Source organism: Triticum dicoccoides, chromosome 4A, assembly GCF_002162155.2.
Source record: "Triticum dicoccoides isolate Atlit2015 ecotype Zavitan chromosome 4A, WEW_v2.0, whole genome shotgun sequence".
Lineage (NCBI taxonomy): Eukaryota > Viridiplantae > Streptophyta > Magnoliopsida > Poales > Poaceae > Triticum > Triticum dicoccoides.
This window is the reverse complement of record NC_041386.1, coordinates 116,575,234-116,595,460: the sequence shown is the minus strand read 5'-3', so window position 1 is coordinate 116,595,460 and position 20,227 is coordinate 116,575,234.

The following is a 20,227-nucleotide window of genomic DNA, read 5'->3' as shown; positions in this document are numbered from 1 at the left end:
TTGGAGCGGCATATAAAGGGGGGAGGTGGCTTGGAGGAGGGGGCAAGGCAGCGGTGGCGGAGGAGTCCGGCTCGGACTCCTGTCTGAGTCGGCGGCAGCGGCGGGAGATGGGCCGGCCCGGCTGGGTTTCGGCCCAGTCGGCGCACGAAGTTTTTTTTTTAAACAATTCCACCGAATAGAAAAAAAATCCTAGAAAATAAAATAAAAATCTAAAAATGCCAAAACAAATTTTCACCGTCTAAATAAAATATTTAGAACAAGATGAACATTTTCTTGGCCCTAAAATGCAATTTTGAAAACGTGCAATTTTTCTAATGCAAACAAAGTTGCAATAAACTCCAAATAAAAACAAATATTTGATTTTAATATTATTCCTCCAATATTTCATTTATTTTGGAGAAGTCATATTATCTCCTCTCATATATTTTAATATGAAATATTTTCGGGGAGAAAAATAATTAAAACCAAAAATCCTCGTTTCAATATTTGATAATAATCAAATTTGAAAACCGAGAAATCCCCAACTCTCTGAGAGGGTCCTTGAGTTGCTTAGGATTTTCGAGGATCGCGAGACGAAATGCAATAAAATATGATATGTAAGAATGATCTATGTATAACATTCCAAATTGAAAATTTGGGATGTTACAAATGCCCTTAAGATCATCAAGAGTATACCCAATAGCAGCACGGTGCTTCTTCAAAGTTTTCAATAATCTCTCTTCCTCATGCTCATGCTCTGAAAGGTTATCACTAATAATAACAAGATATATCTTTTTCTCATCAAGATAAGCATATTTAAGAGTATCAGGCAATGGTTTAAGCTCAAACACGGGATCACCCTTGGGTGGAGGAGGATCCCCTAGGATTTCAACAGGTAAATTGTTTTTCAGAATAGGTTCTTGTTTAAAGAATACTTCATCTATTTCCCTCCAGTCATTCATAAACATATCATTTTCATGGTCTAGCAAATATTGTTCTAAAGGATCACTAGGAGGTACGGCAATAGAAGCAAGACCAATAATTTCATCCTTACTAGGTAATTCTTCTTCACGGTGTTGCCTACTAAATTTAGAGAAATTAAATTCATGAGACATATCATCTAAACCGATAGTAACAACATCCTTTTTGCAATCTATCTTAGCATTGACAGTGTTTAAGAAGGGTCTACCAAATATAATGGGACAAAAGCTATCTTGTGGGGAACCGAGAACAAGAAAATCAGCAGGATATTTAGTTTTCCCACACAAGACTTCAACATCTCTAGCAATTCCCATTGGTGAAATAGTATCTCTATTGGCAAGTTTAATTATGACATCAATATCTTCTATCTCAGCAGATGCAATATCATGCATAATTTCTTTGTATAAGGCGTAAGGTTTGCACTAGCACTAGCACCCATATCACATAAGCCATGATAACAATGATCTCCTATTTTAGCAGAAATAACAGGCATGCCTACCACAGGTCTATTTTTATCTTTAGCACAAGGTTTAGCAATTCTAGCAGTCTCATCAAGAAAATGAATAACATGCCCATCAATATTATCAGACAAGAGAGCTTTAACAATAGCAATATCAGGTTCAACTTTAATTTGCTCAGAAGGTGTATAAGTTTTAATATTGCTTTTACGAACCACAATTGAAGCTTTAGCATGATCCTTTATCCTAACAGGGAAATGTGGTTTCTCAACATAAGAAGCAGGAACAATAGGATCATTATAAGTGATAGTCTTTTCTTCAACTTTAATAGGTGCAGCTACTTTTACTTCTATGGGAGGATGACATTTAAACCACTTCTCCTTGGGGAGATCAACATAAGTAGCAAAAGATTCACAGAAAGAAGCTACTATCTCAGAGTCAAGTCCATATTTAGTGCTAAACTTACGGAAAACATTGGTATCCATAAAAGATTTAACAGAATCAAACCAATAAGTCCCATTTGAATTCAATAGTCTTCATCATAAAAGAGCCAACACAACAAGTATCGAGCATGGTGCGATTGTTATCAGAAAGCCGAGCATATAAATTTTGAATAATCATCTCTCTTGAGAGCTCATAATTGGGGCATGAATATAACATTGATTTAAGCCTCCCCCAAGCTTGAGCGATGCTTTCTCCTTCGCGAGGCCAAAAATTATATATATAATTGCGATCAAGATGAACAAGATGCATAGGATAAAACTTCTGATGAAATTCCAATTTCAATCGTTTGTAGTTCCATGACCCCGTATCATCACATAGCCTATACCATGTCAATGCATCCTCCCTCAAAGATAAAGGGAAGACCTTCTTCTTAACAACATCTCCGGGTACACCCGCAAGCTTAAATAATCCACAAACTTCATCAACATATATTAGGTGCTCATCAGGATGCATTGTTCCATCTCCTGCAAAGGGATTAGCTAGTAGTTTTTCTAACATACCCAAAGGAAATTCAAAGCAGACTTTTTCATTTTCATTTTTATTTTCAGTAGGTTCAGTAGGTTGAGGAGCAACTCTTTGCTCTACTAGTCGGGGCGAAGATACCCTGAACAAGCCCCTTAGAGGATTACTTTCCATAGTAACTAGTAACAGTAGATTTCAGCACACTATATAAATTTTTCCTTACCAAATTCCACCTACCAAAGGCGCTTCACTCCCCGGCAATGGCGCCAGAAAAGAGTCTTGATGACCCACAAGTATAGGGGATCTATCGTAGTCCTTTCGATAAGTAAGAGTGTCGAACCCAACGAGGAGCAGAAGGAAATGATAAGTGGTTTACAGCAAGGTATTCTCTGCAAGTACTGAAATAAGTGGTAACAGATAGTTTTGTGATAGGATAATTTGTAACGAGCAACAAGTAACAAAAGTAAATAAGGTGCAGAAAGGTGGCCCAATCCTTTTTGTAGCAAAGGACAAGCCTGGACAAACTCTTATATAGAGAAAAACGCTCCCAAGGACACATGGGAATATCGTCAAGCTAGTTTTCATCATGCTCATATGATTTGTGTTCGGTACTTTGATAATTTGTTATGTGGGTGTACCGGTGCTTGAGTGCTGCCCTTACTTGGACAAGCATCCCACTTATGATTAACCTCTATTGCAAGCATCCGCAACTACAACAAAAGTATTAAGGTAAACCAAACCATAGCATGAAACATATGGATCCAAATCAGCCCCTTACGAAGCAACGCATAAACTAGGGTTTAAGCTTCTGTCACTCTAGCAACCCATCATCTACTTATTACTTCCCAATGCCTTCCTCTAGGCCCAAACAATGGTGGAGTGTCATGTAGTCGACGTTCACATGATACCACTAGAGGGATGACAACATACATCTCATCAAAATATCGAACGAATACCAAATTCACATGACTACTAATAGCAAGACTTCTCCCATGTCCTCAGGAACAAATGTAACTACTCAAAAAGCATAAACATGTTCATAATCAGAGGGGTATTAATATGCATATAGGATCTGAGCATATGATCTTCCACCAAATAAACCAACTAGCATCAACTACAAGGAGTAATTAACACTACTAGCAACCTACTAGCACCAATCCCTGACTTGAAGACAAGAATTGGATACAAGAGATGAACTAGGGTTTTGAGAGGAGATGGTGCTGATGAAGATGTTGATGGAGATTGCCCTCTCCCGATTGGAGGAGCATTGGTGATGACGATCGTGATGATTTCCCCCTCCTGGAGGGAAGTTTCCCCAACAGAACAGCTCTGCCAGAGCCCTAGATTGGATCCACCAAGGTTCCGCCTCGTGGCGGCGGAGTTTCGTCCGAGAAGATGGCTTATGATTTTTTCCTCATTGAAAGACTTCATATAGAATAAGATGACCACCGAAGGGCCACCAGGGGGCCCATGAGGTAGGGGGCGCGCCCAGGGGGGTAGGGCGCGCCCCCCACCCTCGTGGGCAGGGTGTGGCCCCCCTGGTGAACTTCTTGCGCTCAGTATTTTTTATATATTCTGAAAACGTCTTCCGTGAAGTTTCAGGACTTTTAGAGCTGTGCAGAATAGGTCTCTAATATTTGATCCTTTTCCAGCCCAGAATCCCAGCTGCCGGCATTCTCCCTCTTTATGTAGACCTTGTAAAATAAGAGAGAATATGCATAAGTATTGTGACATAATGTGTAATAACAGCCCATAATGCAATAAATATCGATATAAAAGCATGATGCAAAATGGATGTATCAATAATCTATCACATAGCTGATAGTAGATGGGTAAGTCATGTTCATTGTGTTCCTAAGAAAGGAGGTATTACTATTGTTCCTAATGATAAGAATGAACTTATTCCACAAAGAATTGTTACAGGCTATAGAATGGTAATTGATTTTAGAAAATTAAACAAAGAAACTAGAAAAGATCATTACCCTCTGCCTTTTACCGATCAAATGCTTGAAATATTATCTAAGCACACACACTTTTGCTTCCTTGATGGATATTCTGGTTTTTCACAAATACCTATTTCTCAACCCAATCAAGAAAAGACCACTTTTACTTGTCCCTTTGGAACTTATGCTTATAGACGTATGCCTTTTGGTTCATGTAATGCACCTACTACCTTTCAAAGATATATGACCGCTATATTCTCTGACTTCTGTGAAAAGATCGTCGAGGTTTTCATGGAAGACTTTTCTATTTATGGGAAGTCTTTTGATGATTGTTTAAGCAATCTTGATCCAGTTTTGCAGAGATGCGAACAGACAAATCTTGTCTTGAATTGGGAGAAGTGCCACTTTATGGTTAATGAAGGCATTGTCTTGGGTCATAAAATTTCTAAAAGAGGTATTGTAGTGGATCAAGCTAAGGTTGATGCAATTGAGAAAATGCCATGTCCTAAAGATATGAAAGGTATTCGTAGTTTCTTAGGTCATGCTGGTTTCTATAGGAGATTTATCAGACATTTTAAAAATTTCTAGGCCTCTTACTAGTCTCTTGCAGAAGGATATTCCTTTTGTTTTTGATGATGATTGTTTAGAAGCCTTTGAAAAACTTAAGAAAGCTTTAATTTGTGCACCTAATGTTCAACCACCTGATTGGAACTTGCCTTTTGAAATTATGTGTGATGCTAGTGACTATGATGTTGGTGCTGTTCTAGGACAAAGAGTTGATAAGAAACTTAATGTTATTCATTATGCTAGTAAAACTCTAGACAGTGCTCAAAGAAATTATGCTACTACTGAAAAAGAATTCTTAGCAGTGGTATTTGCTTGTGATAAATTTAGACCTTATATTGTTGATTCCAAAGTAACTGTTCACACAGACCATGCTGCTATTAAATATCTTATGGAAAAGAAAGATGCTAAACCTAGACTTATTCGATGGGTTCTCTTGTTACAAGAATTTGATTTACATATCATTGATAGAAAAGGAGCTGAGAACCCAGTAGCTGATAATTTATCTAGGCTTGAAAATGTGCTTGATGACCCACTACCTATTGATGATAGTTATCTTGATGAGCATTTAGCTGCAATGAATGTTTCTCATAGTACTCCTTGGTATGCTGATTATGCTAATTACGTTATTGCTAAATATTTGCCACCTAGCTTTACATACCAACAAAAGAAAAAAATTCTTCTATGATTTAAGACATTACTTTTGGGACGACCCACATCTTTATAAAGAAGGAGTAGATGGTATTATTAGACGTTGTGTACCTGAGCATGAACAGGGACAAATCCTATGGAAATGTCACTTTGAAGCTTATGGAGGGCATCATGCTGGAGATAGAACCGCTCATAAGGTATTGCAGTCTGGATTCTATTGTCCTACTCTCTTCAAGGATGCCAGTAAGTTCGTCTTATCTTGTGATGAATGTCAAAGAATAGGTAATATCGGTAAGCGTCAAGAAATGCCTATGAATTATTCACTTGCTGTTGAACCATTTGATGTTTGGGGATTTGATTACATGGGACATTTTCCTTCCTATAATGGGTATACACATATTTTGGTTGCTGTTTATTATGTTACTAAATAGGTAGAAGCTATTCCAACCAGTAGTGCTGATCACAAAACCTCAATTAAAATGCTTAAGGAAGTTATTTTCCCAAGGTTTGGAGTCCCTAGATATTTAATGACTGATGGTGGTTCACACTTTATTCATGGTGCTTTCCGTAAAATGCTTGCCAAGTATGATGTTAACCATAGAATTGCATAACCATATCACCCTCAGTCTAGTGGTCAAGTTGAACTTAGTAGTAGAGAAATAAAATTAATTTTGCAAAAGACTGTTAGTAGGTCCAGGAAGAATTGGTCTAATAAATTAGATGATGCACTTTGGGCTTATAGAACAGCATATAAAAATCATATGGGTATGTCTCCTTATACAATGGTTTATGCAAAAGCTTGTCATTTGCCTCTTGAGTTAGAACATAAAGCATTCTGGGCAATCAAAGAACTCAATTATGACTTCAAAATCGCTGGTGAAAATAGGTTATTTGATATGAGCTCTCTAGATGAATGGAGAACCCAAGCTTATCAAAATGCAAAATTATTCAAAGAAAATGTAAAAAGATGGCATGACAAAAGAATCCAAAAGCGTGAGTTTAAAGTCGGAGAATATGTTCTTTTGTACAACTCTCAATTCAGATTATTTGCAAGAAAACTCCTCTCAAAATGGGAAGGCCCATATGTCATCGAGGAGGTTTATCGGTCTAGAGCCATCAAAATAAATAATTCCGAAGGTACTAACCCGAAGGTTGTCAATGGCAAACAAATAAAACATTATATCTCAGGTATGCCTATTAATGTTGAAAGTAATATTATCCAAACTTTGACACCGGAAGAACGCATAAAAGAGTCCTTCCGGAACACTCCAGAATCGTGAAAATAAGGAGGTATGTGATACGGTAAGTAAGCGGACTCCGAAAAATCCGCAAAAATATTTGTTATTAGTTTTGGAATAATTAAGAATTTTCGAAATAAAGAAACTTCCAGGAAGCGTCCCCTGATGGGCACAAGACACCAGGGTGCGCCAGGCTTGCCTAGCGCGCCCAAGTGGGTTGTGCCCACCTGGGACACCTTATGGACTCTGTTTTTCTACCATATGCACTACAAAAAAAGACACATCCGTGACATTTTGGGCCGAACAAATTTTTTTCTGTCATACATATGACACTTCTATGACGATAATTGTGACAAAACCCGGTATCATCATAGATGTGGTGGGCTCCTACTTCTATGACAAAAAATCATGACAGAAAATGGGATTTTCGTACTGGGCGGGCCGGAGACGCAGCTGCATGACATTCTTTGGGCTGTCCATGACAGAAAAACCATGGTAGAAGCGAGGGGGAGGAAAATTTCAGGGAGTTCCCGGTTACGGTGGGAGGTCGGGGGCCGAGCGATGCGCGTTTCTCTCGTACACGTACGCGCGTGTGTGCGAGGCGTTGGCTCTAACTGAACCCGAGCGAGGCGTTGGCCTCTAACTGAACCCGAGCGATTGCACTGCAGGCTACGCGTTACTGAACCCGAGCGATTGATCGATGGCTGTTAACTGAACCCGATCGAGCGATTCCTTCACTACTGCTGCTAACTGAAGCCGATCGATGGGATGAACAGTGAGCATTGCGGGGGGGCGGGGGGGTTGGATGAACAGTGAACGGTGGTGTTGCTTCTGGATGAACAAGACCCCGTGGTGTGGTGGAGGGCTGGATGAACAGTAGACGGTGGAGGGGTGCCCGTGGAGGGGTGGATGAACAGGACCTCATGGTGTGGAGGGCTGGATGTGTTGGAAATATGCCCTAGAGGCAATAATAAAATGGTTATTATTATATTTCTTTGTTCATAATAATTGTCTATTGTTCATGCTATAATTGTGTTATCCGGAAATCGTAATACATGTGTGAATACATAGACCACAACACGTCCCTAGTGAGCCTCTAGTTGACTAGCTCGTTGATCAAAAGATAGTCATGGTTTCCTGACTATGGACATTGGATGTCATTGATAACGGGATCACATCATTAGGAGAATGATGTGATGGACAAGACCCAATCCTAAGCATAGCTCAAAGATCGTGTAGTTCATTTGCTATAGCTTTTCCAAATGTCAAGTATCATTTCCTTAGACCATGAGATTGTGCAACTCCCGGATACCGTAGGAGTGCTTTGGGTGTGCCAAACGTCACAACATAACTGGGTGACTATAAAGGTACACTACAGGTATCTCCGAAAGTGTCTGTTGGGTTGGCACGAATCGAGACTGGGATTTGTCACTCCGTATGATGGAGAGGTATCTCTGGGCCCACTCGGTAATGCATCATCATAATGAGCTCAATGTGACCAAGTGGTTGATCACATGATCATGCATTACGGTACGAGTAAAGTGACTTGCCGGTAACGAGATTGAACGAGGTATTGGGATACCGACGATCGAGTCTCGGGCAAGTAACGTACCGATTGACAAAGGGAATTGTATACGGATTGATTGAATCCTCGACATCGTGGTTCATCCGATGAGATCATCGAGGAGCATGTGGGATCCAACATGGGTATCCGGATCCCGATGTTGGTTATTGACTGGAGAGTCATCTCGGTCATGTCTGCGTGTCTCCCGAACCCGTAGGGTCTACACACTTAAGGTTTGGTGACGCTAGGGTTGTTGAGATATTAGCATACGGTAACCCGAAAGTTGTTCGGAGTCCCAGATGAGATCCCGGACGTCACGAGGAGTTTCGGAATGGTCCGGAGGTGAAGATTTATATATAGGAAGTCAAGTTTCAGCCATCGGGAAGGTTTCGGGGGTAATCGGTATTGTACCGGGACCGCCGGAAGGGTCCCGGGGGTCCACCGGGTGGGGCCACCTATCCCGGAGGGCCCCATGGGCTGAAGTGGGAGGGGAACCAGCCCCTAGTGGGCTGGTGCGCCCCCCATGGGCCTCCCCTGCGCCTAGGGTTGGAAACCCTAGGGGTGGGGCGCCCACTTGGCTTGGGAGGCACTCCACCCCCCTTGGCCGCCGCCCCCTTGGAGATTCAATCTCCTAGGGCCGGCGCCCCCCAGGGGTCCTATATATAGTGGGGGGAAGGGAGGGCAGCCAGACCCTAGCCCCTGGCGCCTCCCTCTCCCTCCCGTGACACTCCTCCCTCTCCCTGAGCTTAGCGAAGCCCTGCCGAGATCACCGTTGCTTCCACCACCACGCCGTCATGTTGTTGGATCTTCATCAACCTCTCCTTCCCCCTTGCTGGATCAAGTTGGAGGAGACGTCTTCCCAACCGTACGTGTGTTGAACGCGAAGGTGCCGTCAGTTCGGCGTTAGGTCATCAGTGATTTGGATCACGACGAGTACGACTCCATCAACCCCGTTCTCTTGAACGCTTCCGCGCGCGATCTACAAGGGTATGTAGATGCACTCCTCTCTCCCTCGTTGCTAGATGACTCCATAGATTGATCTTGGTGATGCATAGAAAATTTTAAAAATTCTGCTACGTTCCCCAATAGGATGAACAGTAGACGGTGGAGGGGTGGTTGAACAGGACCCCGTGGTGTGGAGGGCTGGATGAATAGTAGACGGTGGAGGGGTGCCCGTGGAGGGGTTGTTGAACAGGACCCCGTGGTGTGGAGGGCTGGATGAACAGTAGACGGTGGAGGGGTGGTTGAACTGTAGCTGGTGGAGTAGCGCGCGGTGGAGGCTGGATGAATAGGAGCCCGTGGAGGCTGGAGGAGGTCGACGGTGGAGATGAACAGTATCCCGTGGAGTCCTGTTTTGCGGTACGCCACACCCCTCCCGATGAACAGGACCCCCGTTTCAACCGTAGTGCTCCAACATAAGTCTGTTTCCTCCGTTTTGCGGTACGCCACACCCCTCCCGATCAACAGGACCCCCGTTTCGACCGTAGGAGGTCTGTTTCCTCTGTTTTGCGGTACGCCAGACCCCTCCTGGTGAAAAGGACCCCGTTTCGAACGTGGCCGGTCAAACACAAGGCCGTTTCCTCCGTTCTGCGGTACGCCAGGCCTCGTTTCCATCGCATGTTCCATCCAAGCCCTCCCGATGAGCACGACGCATTCCGTTGCCTCCCCATGAACACGGCGACGACGCTATTTCTCCGTTCCGACCTAGCCATGTACACGAGCCCTGGCCGTACGTATGCGCGAGTAGCCGTTCGAGACCCCGCCCGTATGTACACATACGTGGCCGTATTTTCTTTCTTGCACCCTGGCCGTTGTACGTACGTGTAAATGCTACGTGCACGCCTCTACTACGACACGTGCGCACCTCTACTACGACACGTGCGCGCCTCTACATCGACCAGTATGTACATACACGTTCGTGACCAGAATGACAACGGTACGTACGCTTCGACCAGGTGGGTCCCGACTGTCAGGCACTTCCTTGCCTGCGAAGATGTAGCTGGTGGGTCCCAGCAGTCAGGGGGCGAATCATTTTTTTTTGCCCGGACGCACTTCCTTGCCTGCGAAGATGTAGCTGGTGGGTCCCAGCAGTCAGGGGGCGAATCGTTTTTTTTGCCCGGACGCACTTCCTTGCGTGCGAAGATGTAGCTGGTGGGTCCCAACAGTCAGGGGGAAACGTTTTTTTCGCAAAATACGGTGGCCCGTCCGGTGGGTCCCGCTGTCAGGTGGAGGAATAATTATTTTGCACGTAATAAGGAGGCACATCCTTGCTGCTGCCGTGGACCCAGCTGTCAGCCTCTCCACGTACAGTCCATGTCCGATGGAAGCCGTTCCTTGACCACGTTGACCATGCCGCGCCGAGAGCACCAGGGCGGTGGACAACAGCGAGGCCTAGGAAGGGGACGGCGCGGAGCCGGGGAAGACGCGACAGTGGATGCCCACGCGTAGAGGAGTACGAGGGTTCACTGGTTCGCTGCGGTGTGAGGCTGCCGTCGCCGCAGAATAACAGGGGGTGTGGGTGAGTAGAGGGATGGCCTGGCCAGCGGTGGGAGTAGTAGGGGCGGTGAGGCCTCCGCCGCATCGCAGACGGCCACGGGAGGCAGGAGCACGAGGCACGACCGGCGCTGGTTTGGGCGGCTGGAGCAAGAAGACCAGAGGTTGAAGAAGCACTACGGCCGTTGGATGGACATCGTATGGTCACTGGAGCTAGAATCGTGCATATTGACTAAGTTGACAAAGCCCTCCGTCCCCGTCAACTTAGTAGGCCCACAAGTCAGCCTGCCACTATACTGGGTCCCAGCTAATAGGGGGAGTATTCATTTTTTTGTGCGTAATAAGAAGGCACTTCCTTGCGTGCGAAGATATAGCTGGTGGGTCCGAGCTGTCAGCGGCGGTAACATTTTTTTCGCGAAATACAGAGGCCCTTTTGGTGGGTCCCTGATGTCAGGTGGAGGAATCATTATTTTGCGCGTAATAAGGAGGCATTTCCTTGCATGCAGCCATGGACCCAGCTGTCGGCCTCTCCACGTAAAGTCCACTTCAGATACATGTCGGTCATTGACCACGTTGATCAGGCCGCGCCGAGAGCACCAGGACGGTGGACGACGGCGAAGCCTAAGAAGGGAACAACACGGAGGCAGGGAAGACTCGACAGTTGTTTCCCACGCGGAGGGGAGTACGACTGTACGAGGGTTATTGGTTCGTCTGTCGTCGCCGGATAATAACAGCAGGTGTGGGTGAGTAGAGGGATGGCTAGGCCAGCGATGGGAGTACGATGGAGCGGTGAGGCCTGCGCGGCAGCAGAGCCGCCCGCAGGGAGGAGGGAGCAGGCAGTCCCGCCGGCGCCTGTTTGAGCGGCTGGAGCAGGAAGAGCAGAGATTGAAGAAGCACGACGGCCGTTGGATGGCCATCCAACAGTCACTGCTTGTGCGTCAACCTTTTTTTAGGAAAGCCTCAAATCTATGGAAAATAGCATACAACCCATTTGCTAATTCTTAAGGTTTTTTTGGAGCCCATATTCTTTTTGTTAGCATTACAGCCCATATTGTGGCCACGGTTAAAAAATTATACGAAAGTTGGCATATTTTGGTGCGGTCCGAACTGTTTTTAATCCCGAAATTTCGACTCACATTCAAACTGATTTTAAAAATAAATGTATATCAATATAAAATCCAACAAATTCTCCACGCATAAAAATTAATGTAATTTAAAATCTCGAAATGAAAAAAAAGATGTTTGAAACAAATTGCCGGTTTGATGTGTTTTAAAAATGTACAACCCATTTCTCCTTATTAATGGGCCATTTTCTCGGCCAGCCGAATGAAAGCTCTCGTTGTCTTGAAAGATTTGTAGCCCAACAGGCTTGACAAAGCGACTTACTTGGAAAATCACAAAAAAACTGGGCTGTGGCCGTGGACCCAACTGTCAGTCCATTTGTTTTTTTAGTCCATTTGGTGGGCTTGGTGAAACAATGATGTAGCATCTATGCAGCCCATTTAAATCCCATTTGCATTTTTCTTGAAAGCCGCGGACTTGCTGGGCTGGGTGAAAATATCATGTTGGGCTAAACGGAGAAATATTATAAAAACATAAACACATGATTGCACGTCAGTAAAATCTTTGCAAGCTTATGTACGCAATCACTAGGAGTTAACTTGCCAAGTTATATATAAACAATTATTATTATTATTTTGTAAGAACTTTCAACTTACGAAATAAAATATCATTTTAATTTGATGAGTTAATAGTACGTGGGGCATTATTATTTTTTAAGATAGACGTGGGACAGTTGAGTTGGTTCTAGGGGAAAGTACTGGGAGAAAACTCAGTTTACATCGAAAAAGAAAGTGGGAGAAAATTCAGAGACCTGCTGGGTCCACCTGAGGAGGGGAATATGTTGGGAGGAAGGAGATTCAAAGCACGGCAGCCGAGTGAACTAGTTTTTTTTACGGACAAGTGAACTAGTTTACATACATAAGCAAATTGCCACTAAAAAAAGCAATCAGGTTAATGGGTTCTTAAAAGAAATATTTCGGACAAAACAGATAATTACGACACATAGGCTAATGCATGAAACACTCACATGATAAAGGTGCTTATAAACAGATAAAGTACAACATCTAGACCTTCCTGGCACGCTTGATCATGACGCTGCGGCTGTCCGTGTACTCGTCGATTACGGGAAGCAGACACGCCCTCATGTCCAAGATCTGCATATACATGTCGTAGCATGCGTATGCGCCCTTAGCCGCGTAGGTTATGTAGGCTAGATTCAGAGGTACCTCCCACGTGTTCAGGTCGTCTTCTTTCATGTTGGCGTATCAGGGGTCGATGATGGTCTCAGCGAGGTCAACCACGGAGTCCTTCTCCTGCCCATTGTTGATGATCTTGTATTGCTTCTGGATGTCGACAAGCTTGTTGCACCAGATGGCTGAATTATCGCGTTCTTTCTTCTCTCCACCGTAGCGAAGGTGCAGTCGGCGCTGCCGATGAAACGGGTGAATGCTCCAGAACCTGGTGCAGCCATAGGACTGAGGCGAGGCAGAGCTTCACCGAGTCCGTATCGTTGGTGTACATCACATTCAACTTGGTGCAGCCATAGGACTGAACGGCGAACTCAAAGGGGAACTCCTTGTTGAAGTCCATATCCAGCAGGCTCACCCCTCGGATCGCCATTGGAGTCTCTTCGAGTGAACGAGTGTGTAGGCGGCAGCATCAGTTTGTTTTTCAGCTCTTGGGGAACTGGATTCAACAGTAAGCTGAGTGTGTATAGGCGACAACAGTTACCACCCCTCCCTCGTCCACTACACGCCCGGCAGAAGATGCACCCTCGGCCACACGTCGGTTCACGAGCGGGTCTGTATTGGTACTGTAATAACAGGAGTTAGTGGTCACTTTACTTAAATTTAATTAGCTTTAATAGAAACTTGTACTTAAAACAAGCAATGCATTTGCTCGTTCTATCAGTGCCACAGGATCAACATGCACAACAATTAGAATTATTATTCTCAGGACACACACGATCATCACATTTGTCGCACTTCCACAAAAGATAATACTACCGAGTTTGAATTGTTTGTTATGGTTGTTGTCCTCTGCATCATCATGCCATGTTTCCCAGCTTGCAAGATTCAGAACCAACAAATAAGATCCAAATAATAAGTACAACAAAGATGCCTACACATCTCATTAATTCCCAGCTTGCAAGATTCAGAACCAACAAATAAGATCCAAATAATAAGTACAAAAAAGATGCCTACACATCTCACTGATTCCCAGCTTGCAAGATTCAGAACCAACCCATTAGAGCCTTTTGATAAAGTGAATATCGGGATTAAATCCATCTTGGCTAGCCATGTCATACAATCGAAGAACTTGGGGAATGCTCTTGACTGTCACAACATCTGTAGTTGAGTATTCCTGTTTGCACAACATGTTTGCACAGCACAAACAAGGAGATAGGAGAGCATGATTTCGCTTTAATAGCAGCCTCCTTGAACTCAACCTCTAGCTCTACTTGGATGAGGTCTGCCTGGAGTTCCATGATTCAATTCATGCGCCTTTTTCTGCAGTTCACCGGAAATGAAGCAAAGATTGCATCATTCAGCTAGCAAGAAGTACTTGCTCTTGTGAGCTGGCAGGTTCTTCTTTAGTAGTTGCACTAAAATTGAGGAACATTAAGGTTGGCTGTCTGGCTCATGTAAGGTGCAACTATAATTTTCTTATCCTTTTGTGCAGTTCCACCAAAATAAAGTGCCATTGTGGTGACAGTGACGGCTCCATCTTGCAAAGGCTAATAAAATATTGCACGAGATTACCAGTAGAACTTGACGGAGATTTTGGAAACTCCAATCACCATTTTGTGCAGTTCCACCAAAATTGAGACATGTTGCCCACGTGAAATTTTAGTTGAACTGCACAAGACACTCATTCCAAAAAAGTGTTTTCTGCAGTTCACCAAAAGGTCACAATAGCAATAAGGTGAAATGGATATCCCTATCTGCACAAAAGGATAGAAAGTAAATAGTTGCTGGTCAATAAGAATATACGAAACATATACAAAATGAAAAGAAGCATCTTAATTATGTTCATGGCAATCACGCAATGATAATAGAAATTTTAAAACGTCAGTGATGCTTCATGTTACCAGAAGCATTACGATCAATAATGAGATTCCTCAAATATGGGATTACTTTAATAGTGGCATTGCTTGTTTACTAGACACAGTAAATCAACATCAGCTAAAGAGTTGGTTTAAGGGCATGGGACCGTGGGGACACCAGGACACTTAGTAGCGTAAAGGAGCAACTTACTTATCATACTGGGGAAAACAGCAGGAGTGCCATTGTACTATGTGAGGGCAGCAAATCTAATCCTGGAGACCTTTTACTATGTGAGGGCAGCAAATCTAATCCTGAGACCTTTTACTATGTGAGGGCAGCAAATCTAATCCTGGAGATCTTTTACTATGTGATGGCAGCAAATCTAATCCTAGACATACTCTGTTGACTTGCCCACCAGCCGCCACTTTCTATCCTTTTTCAACCAATAATAGATCTATTCCTTATCCAGTTTGTAGTGCGTTTTCCCATTATTTCCCTTTTCAACCAAGGGACCGGTTGGGTATCCGGTCTCTACTACTTTCACCATATTATTTCCTCTTTGAATCAAGTCCTAGATTCATGCTACAACTTTCCCCCCTTTCTTTGTTGTTTGAACAAAGCCCTAGATTCGAATGCATGAAGTAGCTTTACCTCTAATAATACTAAAAATTTAGGTGGCTTTGGAAGAGCTGATAGGAGTAGAAAAAGATGCACATGCATACACGTGGGGAGCTGGGGCAGTAGAGCAAGGCCGCTTTCGAAGAACTTATACCTGAGGGTCGCCGGGATATCGGTGGCGGTAGGTCGGATCTGCGGACAATACGGCAGGGAGGAAGAAGGGTTGGAGGACCTCCCGAGTCGGCCATGTGTCGGAGAGAACGGCACGGGCAGAGGATTGGGCCCCTCCGGCAGCTGTGGGTTTCCTCCCTCGGCGGCGATGACCGCGTGAACAATGCACCTTTTAGTCCTCTACACACACCGGCCGAAGGGATCCGACCGAATCTGTGACCAGCGGTGAGCAGAGAGAAAATGTCGCTACCACTGTCTTGTTTATATCTGGAGAGGATGAGAGAATGAAGAGAGCAACCCTAGTAAAGCAAGCGCTCAGGCCCCTGCGTCCATATATAGTGGAGTGATTATCTTTTTTCTCTCCACAACAAGCGTTTCAATTTGTGTATGTGGCATTAAAGAAAAGAAACTCTCTATTTAAGGTGACTACTGTATGACTCCTACTTACTACTAGTAGTACTACAATATTGTTCACTTGTGCTCCCCGCCCCTCCATTCATTGAACAACCCCACGGGTGAATAAACATACAGTAAGTACTATATTTATATAGAACGAACAAGCTCGAACTGTTTTCGCGTAGTTAAAAGTTGAGGGCGGGGCTTTTCCTGGGAAGTACGCACGATAGTTTTCGGGTAGGGCCAGAAGACTATTTTTTTAAAAAAACTTCAAGACGGCCACATAGCATGGAGCCGACCCCAACGATTTTAAGCTTACAGGCACGGTACATGCTATCCTAGACTACTATACACATGAAACTGCCACACGAGTGTCCGGGCTGCGCTTGGCTCTTCGCCTCTTCGGGAAGTCGAACAATGATGGAATACTACTGCACTGGAGGAGTACTACAATACGCTTCTGGCCATCTGACACCGATTGAACTGCTGCATGTCCATCGCGTGCGGGAGGGAGAGCGTGTAGCGAAAGCTTCTCCTAGTCTTGCCAGCCACCATGCTCATGGGCGAGGGAGGGACACTCCTGCCTTTGCATGTATGACAGGTGGGCCCTACAGGTGTGTGGCCAACCTGTCATACAGCCAAAGGCATGTGCAGTTAAGTCCGCGAGGGAGAGGATAATCAAACTTCTCGTTGATGTACGAGTTGACACGACACATCAAAGCACTGCACTCGATATATTTCAATAATTTGCGTGTGTGACTCCCAGATGCAGAGGCCGGGGGTCATCATCCTCCTTTTCGAAAAAAATAGATGCATGTGTGAGAGGACGAGTGCGTGCGTGCACCTCTTCTCTTCCTGTATAGCGTACTACTAAACTCAGAGTACAAGTTTTTGTGGGTGGCACAATGGTGCGTACGAGAAGTCCCGAGAGATAGGTTTAATGCATTAATTGCAATGCATGCATGCATAAAGTACATGCATCGGTCAATTTTCTCTTAATACTTGCATGCGATGATTTAATACACCTTGGAATCTGAACATGTGTTGGGGACAACCAAATTGAGCCTTATAAAATGGAAAAACTAAAATTTTGAGATAAGCCCTATAAAACCGGAAAGGAGGGAGTAGAAAAAGAAGTACTCCATCCGGGAATAGTGCCGCACTTCGAAACTAGAACCGTCAATAAATTTTGAGCTTGCATCTCGTCACATTCCAAATTACTCCACGCTATATTGAATTGCAAACCTGTTCACACCGATCACAACCTAAACGGTTTCCCACTTAGGAGCGTATTAGTACTCAGTTATAAATACTAGTATGCCAAGATGACTGCACATTCCTCCTCAACTCCTCATCCACAAAAACAAACAAGTCATTCAGCATCCTTCCCTTGCGTCTGCCATGGCCAGCGTGAGTTCTGGGTCGAGAGATTGCCACCAGGGAGAGGCGAGAATGGAAGCGGAAGCACGAGAGATGTCCCGCCTCGCTGCGAGAGCAGCTGACATGTCCCGCCGCGCGGAAGTAGCAGCACAGAGGTCCCGCCATGCTGTTGAAGCAGCACGGAGGTCCCGCTGCGCCGTCGATGCAGCAGACTGGTCCGGCCGCGCCGCGGAAGCAGCAGAGATGTCCCGCCGTGCCACGAATGCAGTAGAGATGTCCCGCCGCACCGCGGCGGCCTGGGAAAATTTCTCACGGGCACACGACGACTGTTACAGGCGCATGCATGCGATCGTCCATGGCCAGACGGATCAGATCTCCCGCTCGGCGAGGTTGCAGGACGACATGATAGCCTCGTTTGAACAGGCTACCGGCGTCATCCGACAACTAAGGGAGGGCAATGAGAGGCTCCGGGCCGAGCGCGACCTGCTGAGGGAGAAGATCGTCCGAAGTGCAGACCTGCAGGAGGAGACTACTGCCTTGTTGAAGAAACTTATGGACGAGAATGACATGCTCCGCAACGAGCGCCAAAGGCTGGTGGAGGAATCCATGGATGTTCTCAAGCAGCATCTTGAGTACACGAAAGAGCTCATTGCCGCTCGCCGCGGATACTAGTTTCCTGGTTTCTTTTGATGTAATAATCAGTTTAGGATGTGGATTGTGTCGTCGGTTGTGAAATGTTGGGTTCTAGCGCGGATGTTTGGCCTTTGTTGGCCTCTTGGGATGTTGCGATTTCAATCTGGTAGCTTTTAGTCCTTCGTGTTAGGCTGGAGTTGTGCTGAACTTCTTGTGAATTGTGGTGGTTTTCAGTAATGAAAATCGGAAGGGGCAAGCCCTTCTTTGATCAAAAAAAATTAATCGTCCTTATATATTCATCAGTCTTGCTATAAGTCGCAGTAGATGCTATATAGGTCCGTCGGATCTTACATCAAGATCTATGCTTTCAATATTTCTTTTTTCTCTTAAATCTCAGTCGAGTGAGACATAGACACGCCATTAAACAGAGGCTCGGGCGCCATTAATGGAGACCTTGGGAGAGAGGTGGACGGCAGATGGAGGTCAAAGGGCTCTCCTCCCGATAAGCATGCGCGGGGGTCTGATCGCACGCCTCTCATACTCAAATAGCTACCCTGCACGTCACCTCCTAGCTAATAAAAAAGGGGACACGTGGCGGCACGTAAATGGTACTAGTAAGTAGAACGCCCATGGTTTCAATAATACTTGTGTTTTCGATTGTAACGTGACAGCACTTCTTCCAAAATGACTTTGTTGATTGTTAATGTGTGCGCCTTCGCAAATCGGACTGGAAATTTACCACAGCATGTTGGTGCCATGTCATGGCACCAAGCCAAGTTTCATTATTTTCATGCATGTTTTGGATTTACAGGAATTAAAAAACTAAGTTTCTCAATGTTTCCAACCCAGCCACGACGCCCAGAATTTTGAATTTCATTCTCATTTCTTGCATGGAACCTAGAAATTTACCCGAGGACACACATGTGATTTTTCAACCAACTTTGGTGCACTAGAACATGTGCTTGTATTTCAAATTTGAATTATGCACACAAAGGTGACACATTCCCTCCCAGAACCACGAGCCTTCTTGAGAGAAGCTCCGATTTGCAAGAAGCTTATACCAAAATTTGTTCCTATTCGGCCAATTTTTTTACCACGGCATGGTACTACCATGACATGACACCATGCCAAGTTTCATGATTTTAAAACCAAGTTTCTCAATGTTATCGACCGAGCCACGATGCCCAGATGTTTGAATTTTATTCTCATTTTTTGCATGGGACCTACTCCCTCCTTCCATCTATATAGGGCCTAATGTGTTTTTCAAGACAGCCTTTGAATATTGACAAGATTAATAGCACATGAGATGTATACTATGCAAATTATATTATTGGAAGCTCCTTTGACATAGAAAATTGAAGGTATGCTTTGTGTAAGTTGCATGTCATATATTATTGCTCTAACGTTTGGTCAAAGTTAGCCTCGAAAAATGCATTAGGACCTATATGCATGAGAGGAGTCGACTTCGAGAGAACATGTTTGTTCGAGAGACACCGAGGAAGACTACTATATATCGATGGTGCATGTAGGCGGGAATTAAACTAAGGGATGGTCTTATTGGTTTTGGGGATATAGGGGAAGAGTGAGAGGCGGGGGGGGGTAGCTAGAAGGAGATTGTTAAGTGTGAGTGTGTGTTTTACCCATCTAGACGGAAGTTATGTGCACAAAAGAGGAGAACGATTCGATGTGGCGTTAGGATTGAGGGTAATTAACTACGTATGGAGACATATAGACCTTGAACGTGCATGTGTGAGAGGTATACATGTATATGTGGGATGTGTGTGTGTGCGCGCGCATGATTGAGATAAAAGAAAGAAGACATAAGTCATAAGATCAACGACATGGGAGAGATGGATCGGTATGACAATATGCATGCATGTGAGAATGCACGGAAGAAGTCCCGACAATTGAGCATGTGTTTTTGTCTTTAAGAGATAGTGGCGTGGGCTGGAGCATGCATCTATGGCGAGCAGAGGTGAGACGCAACGATTGTGCAAAAGAGACCAACCTATATATTGTGGGTGATAGGAAGCAAGACTCCGTGCGAGAAAGAATTGTTGACGGAGAAACTACAGATAGATAC